General features: G+C 43.7%; 1 pseudogene; it reads right to left on the reverse strand.

Moving 5' to 3' along the window:
• Nucleotides 1–11,173: 11,173 nt before the first annotated feature.
• On the reverse strand, nucleotides 11,174–11,292 carry LOC133375799 (5S ribosomal RNA; annotated as a pseudogene).
• Between the last annotated feature and the right edge of the window lie 1,503 nt (nucleotides 11,293–12,795).

Consider the following 12,795-nt stretch of genomic DNA (forward strand, 5'->3'; position numbering starts at 1 on the left):
GTGCTATTTTGGTATTATAAACAGGAGACTGCCTGCGTGTAGAAGGCCCAGTTCTCTTCATATGGATTCAAAAGAGCTAGGCACACAGCATAGCTTGACAGGGAGAATAAACATTTTATAATAGGGAGGAAGCATGTCAGGAATTTGCCTGCAGGCCATTCCCTCGACTTATTTATGTTGCATATTAAGGGCCTAAGTAGTGGTTCATAATAAGGAGCTGGGGCAAAGCCATGAGACTGTTGGATCTGTTTGTGATTACAGTTGTGTGCAGCTTTTAAAAACTCTTGATCAATGGACACTGCAGTGTTAGCTAATAATTATTGCTATTTTATTACCAGTTTTTGCAACAGCATTTTTCAGTGTACATAGTGCTTTAGATTCTTTTCTCAGGTTTGAATTTATCCATGCAGCAATGCTGGCAGGTATGATTTCTTCCATCTCTTTTTCTTTCCAGGAGAGCTACTGGTGAGAGGAATAGGACAAGGAAGGCCTTGATTCCAATCACTAGTAGGACTATTTCATCACCATTTCTGAGATACCAGAGAACTTTGGCTGTCTCCAACTGTGTCTTCTTTCCCATGGGCAACTGGTTGGCCACTGTGAGAAAAGGATGCTGGACTAGATGGGCCATTGGCTTGATCCAGCAGGCTCTTCTTATGTGCTTATGTTAACTGTCACCTAGCAACAGCCGTTCCATCAGGTTTCAGGACAGAGGGAGGGAAGAGAAGCAGGGCTAGTCCATATATTCTGCTAAGAGACCAGTTGCTTGTTTCCCCAACTATCAACTGGTTCTTGAGCTTTCCTCCCTCCCCATCCCTTACTACTAATTTTTGTAAGCTGCTCTGGAAGTCTTTTCAGCTAAACAGCAGCATAAATATGCCATAAACAAACGAACAAATCTATCTCAATGGTTAACCTTAGGCAGTTCCCTCAGAAGATGACCTACCCTATAATAATTAATGCTACACAGTAGGCCTATTCACACATTACTCCCATGTATGGCATAATCATGTAGAGCTAGGAGCAGGGCTGCACTTTAGCCCTGGCCTTTACCTCATCTTTCTCTTCCACTAAAATATGTTGTGCACAGCTGTATGACAAACACCCAATTAACACGTCAGTGGCTGGTCAGGAGTAGGGGCTCCACACAATCAGGATACCCAAATAATCAGTGCCCCCATCACTAGGAGCCGCCACTCACAAGTAGACAGTGATGTGTTGGGCTTTCTTTTCACACAACAGTGCATAACACACAGTGTGGCCCCTGCTCCTAGCCTACACACACAATGTGAATAGGACATGCTTCTGCGGTCACTATAAGAGCATAACATAACTGGAATCCTATCCACTTATAGCAGTACAACAGAAAGGAACACAGTAGCTGCAGAAACAAGCCCTTATGTTCAGGGCCAGCCCCACCATCTGCCAGTGGATGCTGGGTTGTGTGGACAGGAGAGTGGCAGCAGGCCCACAACTGTCCTCTGTTGGAGGACAGAGATGTGTGTTCCAGGAAGTTTCAGATTAGCCTACTATTCTCAGGTATGGTGGAGAATGCTGTCCCATTAGCAGTACAGAAGTAAGATTCAACTGCCAGTCCAGCTTGCTTCCATACTTGGAATGGGCACCATATCATCCTCATCGCAGGTAGCAAAATGGCTTGGGCTGGTATGTAGGAACACTAGCAGCCATTCCACAATATCCCTGCAACTATGCCACTATCCTTCAATCACAATGTTATATGCTGATGACAACCCTGACATTGGCCATGCATTTAAAACACTAGTTAATGCAAAGTAATGGCAGGAATCCCTTGATGCATCACCCTACTATCTACACGCCCTTTCAAACATAATGCACAAGCATGATATCAGGAAGAGCCTACAGCCCAGTAGTGAGGAGAGCAGCAACTAGCACCTCTGGCCACATCATGCTCCAGGGCCCCATAAGACAGACATTTGAATTCTCAGGCTGGCCAAACACAGCCAGTAGCAGAGAGAGAGAAGGGAGTCACATGTGCAAGGAATAATTCACATCATAGCAGCAAATTTCACAGGAAACAGTATCATGAGCAGCGTGGTAGCTTAGTGGAGAACACCAAAGCAGTATCAACCAGGGGAGGCATGGGCCCAAGTCTAGATAGAAATGTGGCCTCCACAAGATAAAGGCAATCTTTGGTATTGTTGCGTGCCTCCCCAGTCTCCAAGTGGTGAGATCTCTGGGGTCCCTGCACTCCTCCAGGGTTTGGTTTCCTTTGGGAAGAAGGTCAGCGGAGACTGCAGTGTCTTTATGAAATATGGTTTGTTTATTTACACACATTCCCAGCTTTTCCATCAATATTACAGGAGGCATCGCAAATGCCATGGTGCAAAGAGCCAGTCTCTCTGCCTGCCTCCAGTCTCCCAGCATTCTCCAGACACAACTAAAACTACAAACCTCTGCTGGGCTCCAGGAAGGGGGGGGATGCTCTCCTGAAGAGTTTCAATGGCAAAAGGGTCTTCCTGGCCCATTCACCAGTTGCGGGGCAACCAATAATCCCATTATTTTACCTGGCCACTCTATTTGTTTAACAAAGAAAATTCATCTGGCCAGCAAAGCCAGCTCCAAGGCATGGGACTCCAAATCAGAGGCTGGAAGGGGGCCCACAGGAATAATCCATCCCAACCCCCATGCTCATAACGGTATCTTGCCAGCAACATATGAAACGGAACAAAAGGAAAGGCAGTGGGACTAAAACTCAGGGCTCCCACTCTGGAGAGCAACACCTTAGCCACACCTTAAAGGCAACTCTCATGCCTCCCAAAGGCCCAGTCCATGACATCGCACCCCCTCTCACCCCCAAGCCCTATGCATGGAAAGGATCCCAGCCATATAGTCCAAAAGGATCCTATGTGGAGCCATACCTCGGCGGGGAAAAAATCACAGGCTTAGCATACAAGATATTAACTCATTACCTATGGACTATCCAGAAAAAGGAAGGGGAAGAGGCACACTCTGAGACAGTGTAGTGCTAGAACTAATCACATTTAGGTAACAGTGCAACTAGGTCTTGCCCAGGATGGCTTTCATTTTGACCACCTCTTGTCATTCCATCAAGACACACCACCTTTCCTCCAACATTCCTACATCCCCCCCCCCAACATCAGTTTATTTGGCAGACTCCCAGTGTCTTACTGGTTGTTCCCCAGCAGACTTGTGAATGACCATTTCCCTGAGCTGCTGGGTCATTATTACACAAACGATAACAGGGGCTCGTGTGTGCGTGCATGCGTGTGTGTGTGTGTGTGTAGCACAGTCCTGGTAGTGCTTCTTGCTAGAGAGAGGGTGGAAAGTATATCACATGACATGCACAAGGAAAAGTGCAAGCTAAGTGACATTCAATGCATGGACGCATTTTTAACATGTTCAGGTGCCCCCTCCCCCCCAAAAAACAAGTAACAGCAAATGCAGGAGTGAGGCTTAGCCTGAAGTATACAAAGATACAAGCTCCTCCAGAGCTGCTATTAGCGCCAGGAGGCAAGTTTCCACTGGGGGGGAGGAGTCATTGTGACTGCAGTGGGGTGGGGGAAGAGTTAAGACTCCTCATCCCCATGGTATGGTTTCACTGTGATCACCCACCACTTTTATTTAGAAGAGAGGAAGCTATACACGTAAAAAAAAGAAAAAGCAAGTAAGAGGTGACATCGATAGAAGTGTATAAAATTATGCATGGCATGGAGAAAGTGGATAGAAAAATTTTTCTCTCCCTTTCTCATAACACTAGAACATGTAGAGATCCAGTGAAGCTGAATGTTGGAAGATTCAGGACAGGCAAAAAAAGTACTTCTGCACACAGTACATAGTAAAACTATGGAATTTGCTCCCACTAGAGGCAGGGATGGTCACAAATTTGGATGACTTTAAAAGAGAATTAGACAAATTCATGGACGATAAGGCTATTTGTGGTTACTAGCCATAATGGCTGTGCTCTGCCTCTGTAGTTGGACGCAACATGCTTCTGAATACCAGAAAACTGGTTTGTTGGAAGCTGCAGGAAGAGAGAGGGCTCCTGCACTCAGGTCCTGCTTGTGGGTTTTCCATGGGCATCTGGTTGGCCACTGTGAGAACAGGCTACTGGACTAGATTGGCCACTGGCCTGATCCAGCAGGCTCTTCTTATGTTTTTATGTTATGTACACACATTTAACATTAACATATAGTGTGGTCCTATAACATCAAGCACACAGAAAGCAACACTGTGCTCAGTGGAAAGAGCAAGAGAATTGGGGCCATCTGCTAACCATCCTGAATAAAAAAGCTATTATACTATGGATACTTTCCTTTTGTATACAGAGAATACCACAATGATAACTTTTAGGAAGTTTCAAGAACACTGCTTATATGAAACGTGAGCAGATTGTAAGCCTGTGGTACATAGGGAATCAGCCTCAGGTCTCTTGCTCCTATTGCTCTGAAGTAGCTCAGTCTTCTCTTCGTTTTCTAGTAGATTATTTTTATATTGTGGAAACACCTGCCCTTGCAAGTTGCCATTTGCTAGAGACCAATATTTCTCAGACCTGTTCAGCCATACCATACACCAAAAAGATTGCTGAGGGTAATAACCCATCTCCCTGCCTCCCTCTCATTATGGAAACAAATCTGCAATTTAGACACATCCCTGTGCAACCAGTGATAATTCTGTCACAGAGGTTGCAGCTATTCAGGGCTGCTTTTGTTACTGAGCTTAAGTTGGAAATAAAGTTACAAGACAAAAATCTGGTCAACTTCTGGTGCTTTTTTTAAAAAAAACAACCTTAAATCTAATTTGTATCTTACAGTTTGGATCAGCACTGTATTTCTGATGGATTAAAAAAAAATGTTGCCAAAAATAATCATCCATCTGTTCACCCTAACTGCCCCACTAGCTTGCCATTTTGGCAGCCAACAACAATTTGTTGTAGGTTCAGATACAATCTGCTCACAAAATGTTCTTCAGTACAGTATTTGCTTTAGGGGGTAGGGGAAATAAAGAAAGATACCCCTCCCACCTTCTTCAGATAAAGAGAAACCAGACCCTCTAAAAATAGTAAAATAGCATAATCCTTTCACACTTGCCATAACATTACTCTTATGACACTGGCTTCCTGCAGTGACAAGACTCACTCTTTCAAATGCTTTCCAACTCTCTCACCCGTTGTGCCAGAAAATATGTAACCAATGTCACTTTGAGCTTCAGTTCCATACAAAAGAGGCCGATGCTCAACCTGTCATGGGAGACTTGGAGGGCTTGGAGGAAGGAAACTAGACAAAAACTTTATAATCTCACTTAAGAATAGAATACTGAAAAGTATCTCCTGACTCCCGTCAGATACAACTAAGTCCAGGGCGACACAGTGACAAAGCTATATAACAACACTATCCACCCAGCCTCATTCTATTGTGCTTGGGGTGCTTCATGTCTATTTATTTAATTATTCACTTGCAATATTTGTGCCCTGTTTCTCCTTAAATAAGAGCAATGTACTTAGGGGTGTGAACTGACCACAACATTTGGTTCAGCTCCTGTTTTGGTGCTTCAGAAAACAGCCTATTTTGGTCCAAAGTGCATTATAGGCTGCCCAATTTAGCTCAGGGTCCATCCAAATCCACTTTATCTCCTTCTGTCTCCCAATTCACTATTGGGAAATTATACATACACACACACCTTTTAACAAAAATGGAGAAAATTTGCAGGCTCCTCCAATGTGGATAAAAAAGCTGCCAGGGCCTGGCAACCAAGAGGTCTTTTGTATCTTTAAAAGTTGTGCAGGGGGGAGGAAGAATTCCACCTTGTGTTTTTTCCCATTACAGTGTTGCAAGAACACCTGTACTTGGCTGACTTTCTCTTCTCCTAAAAATACTGGATCAGTCTCAGGCCCTGAACCTGGAAACCTTAATTGGGGCCACTACTGAGAAGGCCTTCCTCCTTCCCACAAGGATGCTCAACACAGCATATGTACCAAGGGCAGCCTGTATTATCCCTGGTGTTCATACCACTCTCTTTATTTTGTAACTTTGGGGGAATATTTTTTTTTAAAAAAACTGGTAATATAAGTTGCTGCTGGTGATGTCCTGCAGGTTTCAGCCCCCTTCCTTGAATCTGTAGAACTAAAATCTCCTACTTGGGGGGTGGAATGAATATTTATTTAATCTTTACTGCACATACATTCAAATGGAAGCACAAGAAAGATTACATAGTGCACACCTTGCGATTTTCCATGCTCTATTTAGTGGGATTCATTTTGAATAGTTGATTATATATTGTAAGGCAATGATGAGGGGTTTCCCTTTATATCTTTAACCTTTTTTTTAAAAAAACACATTATTTTTATGGGGATTGCTCAGGCCTGATGATGGCCCATTTCTCAGTGGATTTGCATTCAGAAGGCCCTAGGTTCAATCCCTGACATCTCCAGTTAAAAGACACAGGTAGCAGATGATGAGAAAGGCCTCTGCCAGAGACTCTGGAGAAGTGCTGCCAATCAGAGTTGACAATTCTAAGGTAGGTGGACAAATATTCCACAGCAGCATCCCCTATATCTTAATCAGTTCATGCCAGACACTTAACTGTGCAGCAGGAATAAGAGGGTCTTTGTATTCTGTAGACAGGTTAGACTGAATCTATGTCTGGCCCAACATCATCTAATGAGCCTCACATCTGAGTGACAATATGCACGTGGACCTCCCTGGTCTAGGTATGACACCATATCCACTTTGCCACTGATGAGTGCTTGTGTTCCTATTTGGAGATGCCTGCAATTATAGCAGGTAGCCAGTACAAGAAGCTTTTATGTCCTGCTAGGTTTGCCCCTGACCGCTGCAGGGCTAGAGAGTAAGCCAAAGCTAGCTGGAAGTTGAGATCAGCAGAGGGGGGCCTTTTGGTCATTCCACCACCCTCAAAAGCTCGGGCTGGTGGTGGCCCAGGAGAGGGCATTCTCTGTGGCAGCCTCTAAGTTGTGGAACTCCCTCCCCACCAAAATGCATGTGGCAACCTCACTATACAGCTTTAGGCAAATGCTGAAGATGCACCTCTTTACCTTGGCCTTTGGCACCTGAGATGTATATTTTTAGGACCCATCCTATTTTAAGATTCTGGTTGTTTTAATTGTTTTTAACACTGTATTTTAAGGTTGTTGTAACCCACCATGGGACCTATGGGAGAACAGCGGGCAATAACTGCTAATACTAATAATAATATCCACAGTGGCATTCTTGGAATATTTGACAGTATCTGACTACAGCCAAAGAGTAGGCAGTCAGTTGGCTGGTCAATTGCAGAGCTTGGAAGATTACTTTTAAAAAGTAATAAATTACAGTTACATTTACATGGCCCAAGAAAGTAGTAATTACCGTCACAATTACAATTGCTCTGAAAGTAACTGATTTCTTTACTTTTCCTCCAAAGTAATCACTACAATTACATTTCAGTTACTTTAAAAAACACCTACAAGGTGCTGGCCTTGGCTGATGCACATCTAAGTAGCCTAAAACAACATTAAAAATAAACAAACACATACTGCGGTAGTAGAATAATTATTTTTATTCATAAGATAGCAATGGTGGTCTCTCTGCTGGTAAGGGAGGTGGGGAGGGAGGCTGAGGCTACTACAGTAGGGCCCCACTTTACGGCGCTTTGCTTTACAGCAATTCGCTAATACAGCGGTCTCAATTAGACGCAATTAGACTAAAGCCCCACTCATACGGCGCTTGTTCTGCTTTCACGGCGGTTTTCAGGCATCGTGTGCCATTCTATTCAATGGGTTCCACTTTACAGCGGTTTTCGCTTTACAGAGGGGGTCTGGAACGTAACCCGCTGTATGAGTGGGGCCCTACTGTACTCAGATATTTCCATGTCAAATCAAGTGCAACCCTCCTAGTCAGCCAGTCAGCATAATCTCTCTCATTTAACCACCTCCCAGACCCTGCCCTGCCACCAACTAAGGGACACTCACTCAAGCAAACATTTTCCCCTGAGATCCAAAAAAGTTAAAATACTGCAATGCAGCACAGTAGCCAGAGAGGGTGGTGGAGGCCACTTTGTGTGCCAAGTGCAAACACATTATTCACACATACTTGCGAGCGTTGTCATCTTTCACCTCTACAGTTCTTTATCTCCATTCTGCTGCTGCCTCCTTCTCCTCCTTTATCCGTGTTCTTGACCTCCTGATCCTTTTTCCTTCCACTCCATTCTTCACCACCACTATCTGTTTTTTTAAATAATTGTTTTCTCCACTTCACCCAGTCTCACTCTCTGCCTCCTCCCTTGTCGCCTCCTACCCATCCACAGAGCATGAGGAAAGAGCGACACTGCACAGAAGCCCAGTTTGAGGCACATGATTTTCATCTACAAATCAGAAGAGCAGAAGACTTCCCCTGCTCCCCCCCAAGTAATGCCCAAAAGTAATTCTGGAAACGTTACAATTACTCCACAAAAGTAGTAAAATACTCCTAGTTCTATTACAATCAAAATGTAAAGGAATTACCCACTCGTTACTCAAAAAAAGTAATGAATTACAAGTAATTCGTTACTTGTAATTAGTTACTTCCAAGCTCTGGTCAATTGGCAATATTTACCAGCATGCCAAACCTAATTCTCAGGTACTTTCTCATCCAGGTAGTGCTCAAAGCCATTCACATTTATGCTGCAGAACTGCACTATGTACCTTTGAACAATTCTCTGGATGGCTTTTTTTATTTGCAGCTTCAGGTCATAATGCTATTAGTTTTCCTTCTAACTCTTTGATTTCTTTAGAGCATTGTTTTTCAACCTTGGGTCACCAGATGTTGTTGGACTACAACTCCCGTCAACCCCAGCCAGCTTAGCCAATGGCCAAGAATGATGGGAGTTGTAGTCCAACAACAACTGGGGACCCAATGTTGAAAAACAGTGCTTTAGAGCTAAATGTTTAATCATAATAGTTGTATGAATATTTCCACCTCCATTACACCCTGTTGGTCAAGGTTTCTTGTAGGGGTTCCTGTGTTGGGTCTTTCTGAGGTTTTTTTTTCCTTCTGAGTGACCACCAGGATGTGGGGTTTAAAATATTAAGTCCCTTGAATATTTACCATTTAGAGTTTTACTGCTTAGAGAGAGAGAGAGAGCGGCTTGCTCATGTCACCAGTGCAGATTTCAGTGGGCAGCAACCCCAAGTTTAGCAGTAGCTTATCCAGAAGCATCTGCCACAACAGGAAGTTCATTCTAAATGTGCTAATTTGATCCAGTCAGTTTATGTATTTGTCTCCATAACTGATGCACTGCACTGCTGGATGGTGGGCTGAAGCCAAGGCAGATGGCTTCTCCTAAAACAGAAGCCAAACTCATCTGATGGTACAATTAGTAGAAGGAAAACGTCTACATTTATGGTGTCCAAGGGTCTAGTCGGCAACCTACAACCCTAAGCCTGGTTTTGTGTGAATGGGTGGGAGCCCAAAAGGAGAAGAGGAGGGGGAGAGGAAGGGAAACACTGTGGTGGTGGGGAGGGATAAGAAAATCAAAACAAGAGTGATGAAAGGAGGAAGAGGGAAAGCTGTCTACAAGAAATCAGTTCAGACCTCAGGAAAGAGCAATATGTTGCCTCCCTGGGGAAAGAGGGGGAGAAAGAAAAAATGAATGAAAGAAAGAGGTGGTGGAAGTAGAGAGAGAAAAGGGTGTCCTTGCCCACTTTTGGCTCTGTCCCCAACCACTATTGGCAGGTGACTCCTGACAGGTTACCCCAGAGGGGATGCAGCCCTTGACAGAGAAAAGGTCATCCCACCACTGTTCTAGACTGACAAAAGGTGTGAACACTTAATACTTCTGCACAAAGGAATGGTTTTAAAAAAAACAGCATCCTATAAGCATTGCGTAAATGTTTACTGGGATGCTAGACAGAAACAATGGCTTAATTCTGGCTTCCTCTAGGAAACACTGCAGGGCATTGTCACATTAGTCCACTCCCATTCTGCGAAGCTGTACTTAATTTCACAGTTTATAGCAGTGCTGCCTCATTTATGAAATACGCACAGCAATTATACATATGGCTTTATTATTTCCAGTACTCAAACCACAATTAGTTATATCATCAGGCTCACATTGCTAAAACAAATTAGGCATTATATAACCTACAGAGCTACCTACAATTTTCCGCAGGCTATAGCTATTTACATAATAAGTATAGGTCAATTTATAGATTGGTAATTTGGGCCACTAGCCTTAAAATAACACCAAAAATATCAGGCAAATTCTCTCTGCTTAGCCTCGGAGTCACTTTTTTAAAAAATATGATCTGGTCCTACATTAATTCTGGAGATTAGATAATGTATGTGCATTTGCTGGTATGCTCAATATTTTTTTACTTTAAGGCAGAACCAAAGATTTATTAACACCTTTGTCTATGGGTAGCAATAGCCTCCATTCCAGCCATGTAAATCCTTGCCATCACCTGCCTGCAAACCTCTCCTGCATGTTGGCTTCAGTTATTCTTTGTTGCTCCACCTCTGATTCTATCATTTTATCAGGAGTCCTGAGACAATATAGTTTTCAGGGTGTCTGTCATCTATATAAAAGACTCCAGGTAATTTCCCAGGGTCCCAGTATTCCAGCAAGGAGGGAAGCCAGGAGGCTTCAAGCAAGGTGTCCAGTCATCGCTATTACTATCACCTTTGCCAAAAGGAAAAATGGGAGACTTTCCTATCTCTGGAGCTGCTGCCACTGCCTGGGTACATAAGGGTAAATGAGGAGGGAGCAGCAGGGTTTGGGGGAAGGTTTTTTTTGGGGGGGGGGTTGTTCAGAACCTGTTGTGCTGTAAATGTCAGCAGGAATTACTACTTGGGGGGGTTCTTTGGGGGGCAGTGGAATAGCTCTGTTTGTTGAGCCCAATTCCAAATCAAGCTGGAAAGGGGAAGGTTTGCTCACCGTTTAAGGTGTCCATGTGTCCTGCTTTTCAGAGGACAGTCCTCTATTTTAAAAGGCTGGCAAATGACATTCCTTTATTTGAAAGTGCCTTCTATTTGAGGGCTGTCCAGCCCAAGTCTGATTGGAAGATTTTTGTTGTTATATGCCTTCAAGTCGATTATGACTTATGGCAACCGTATGAATCTTTTCTCTCTTTTTTGGGATATATTCATAGGGTTCTCATGGTAAGAGTTATTCAGAGGTGGTTTACCATTGCCTTCCTCTAAGCCTACAGCACCCGGTATTCCCAGGCGGTCTCCCATCCATGTACTAACCAGACCTGACCCTGCTTAGCTTCCGAGATCAGACGAGATTTGGCATCTTCAGAGCAGTATGGCCATAGCCTGGTGGGAAGATAAGGAACCCTAAAATGGAAGAGTAGGAGTCTTGAAGCTGCCTGTATCAACAGCACCTGGTCAGCAGACTGAGCAGCTCACAAGTCACCTGGTGTCTTTTCCATTATAGTGAGATGTATTGTATTCCTATTTATATTATGCTAATGTAATGTAGTGTAGTATAGTATAGTACAGTATAGTATAGTAATGTAGTAATAGTAATGTAAATTTGTGTCTATAAACATTTGTACTATAGTAATGTAAATTTGCATCTTTACTTTGGGAAAGGGTTGCTTGGCATGTAGAAGGTACCAGGTTCAATCCCTGGCATCTTTGGGTAGGGCTGGGGGAGATCCTTGCCTGAAACCCTGGACAGCCATTGACAGTCATTGTAGACAGCACTCAGCTAGATGGACTAATGGGTCTGACTCAGTATACGGCAGCTTTCCATGTTCTGCATGTTATGTTTTATGCATATTGCTGTATTCTGCCCTGATATTTTATGCGATGGCAATATATAAATACTTTTATAGATAAATATAAATTATCATGTGCCAGATTTATACACATTGGCGCCCTCTTTCATCCTCATTTTTGGTGGCCCAAGTCTTCCCTTTTGGCAATGAATAATTGGCCACCCCATCCCCACTGCACAGTTCCTGTGTCCCAATTGATTTCAATCTCTGGATTGTGCACTTGGTTGCTCTTTTTCCTTCTGTGTATCTATTGACTCCTTTCTTCAAATCTAATTTGAGTCTGTTATTGAGTTTTAGCTTCAGCTAATACATTACTGCAATCTATGAACACCAAAAATGCAGGCATATGAAGAAGACTACTGTAGGGGGTTAAGATTGGGAAGACATCTATATTCCTTTCACAAAGATACATTTTTTCCTTTTTGCTAAAATTAGAGAGGCATTTAAAGACAAACAGCATGGTTTGTAATTTCATCATGTTTCTTGGCTAGCACACCATGTAGGAAGTGGAATGGCTTGGGGGGTGCACCACACCCCATCCCAGCGTTAGTAAGATGAAACATAATAGTTCTTCTCAGCTGAACATGATGGAGTCTGAGCCAAGCACTCACACATTTTATAGTCACTGTGAAAGGACTGCCCCACTTCGCCCTGGGCTTCCCTCCTGCACAGATGCAGGATCAGGTCCCTGGTCAGCAGGGCTTGCTGGTAAAGAATAGCTGGGAGATAAGCCAAATAAGAAACAGCTGGGGAGAGACATAGCCATTGAAAGTGAAGGCCCAGAGTTCCATATACAGTAGGGCCCCACTCTTACAGCAGGTTACGTTCCGGACCCCCACTGTAAAGCGGAACCCACTGAATAGAATGGCGCGCAATGCCCAAAAACCGCCGTAAAAGCTGGACAAGCACCATATGAGTGGGGCTTTAGTCTAATTGCGTCTAATTGAGACCGCTGTATTAGCGAATCGCTGTAAAGTGAAGCGCTGTAAAGCGGGGCCCTACTGTAACTGAGGAGGAAGGGAAGAGGTAGAGGAAGA

This window comes from Rhineura floridana, chromosome 1 (assembly GCF_030035675.1).
Source record: "Rhineura floridana isolate rRhiFlo1 chromosome 1, rRhiFlo1.hap2, whole genome shotgun sequence".
In the NCBI taxonomy this organism is placed as follows: Eukaryota; Metazoa; Chordata; class Lepidosauria; order Squamata; family Rhineuridae; genus Rhineura; species Rhineura floridana.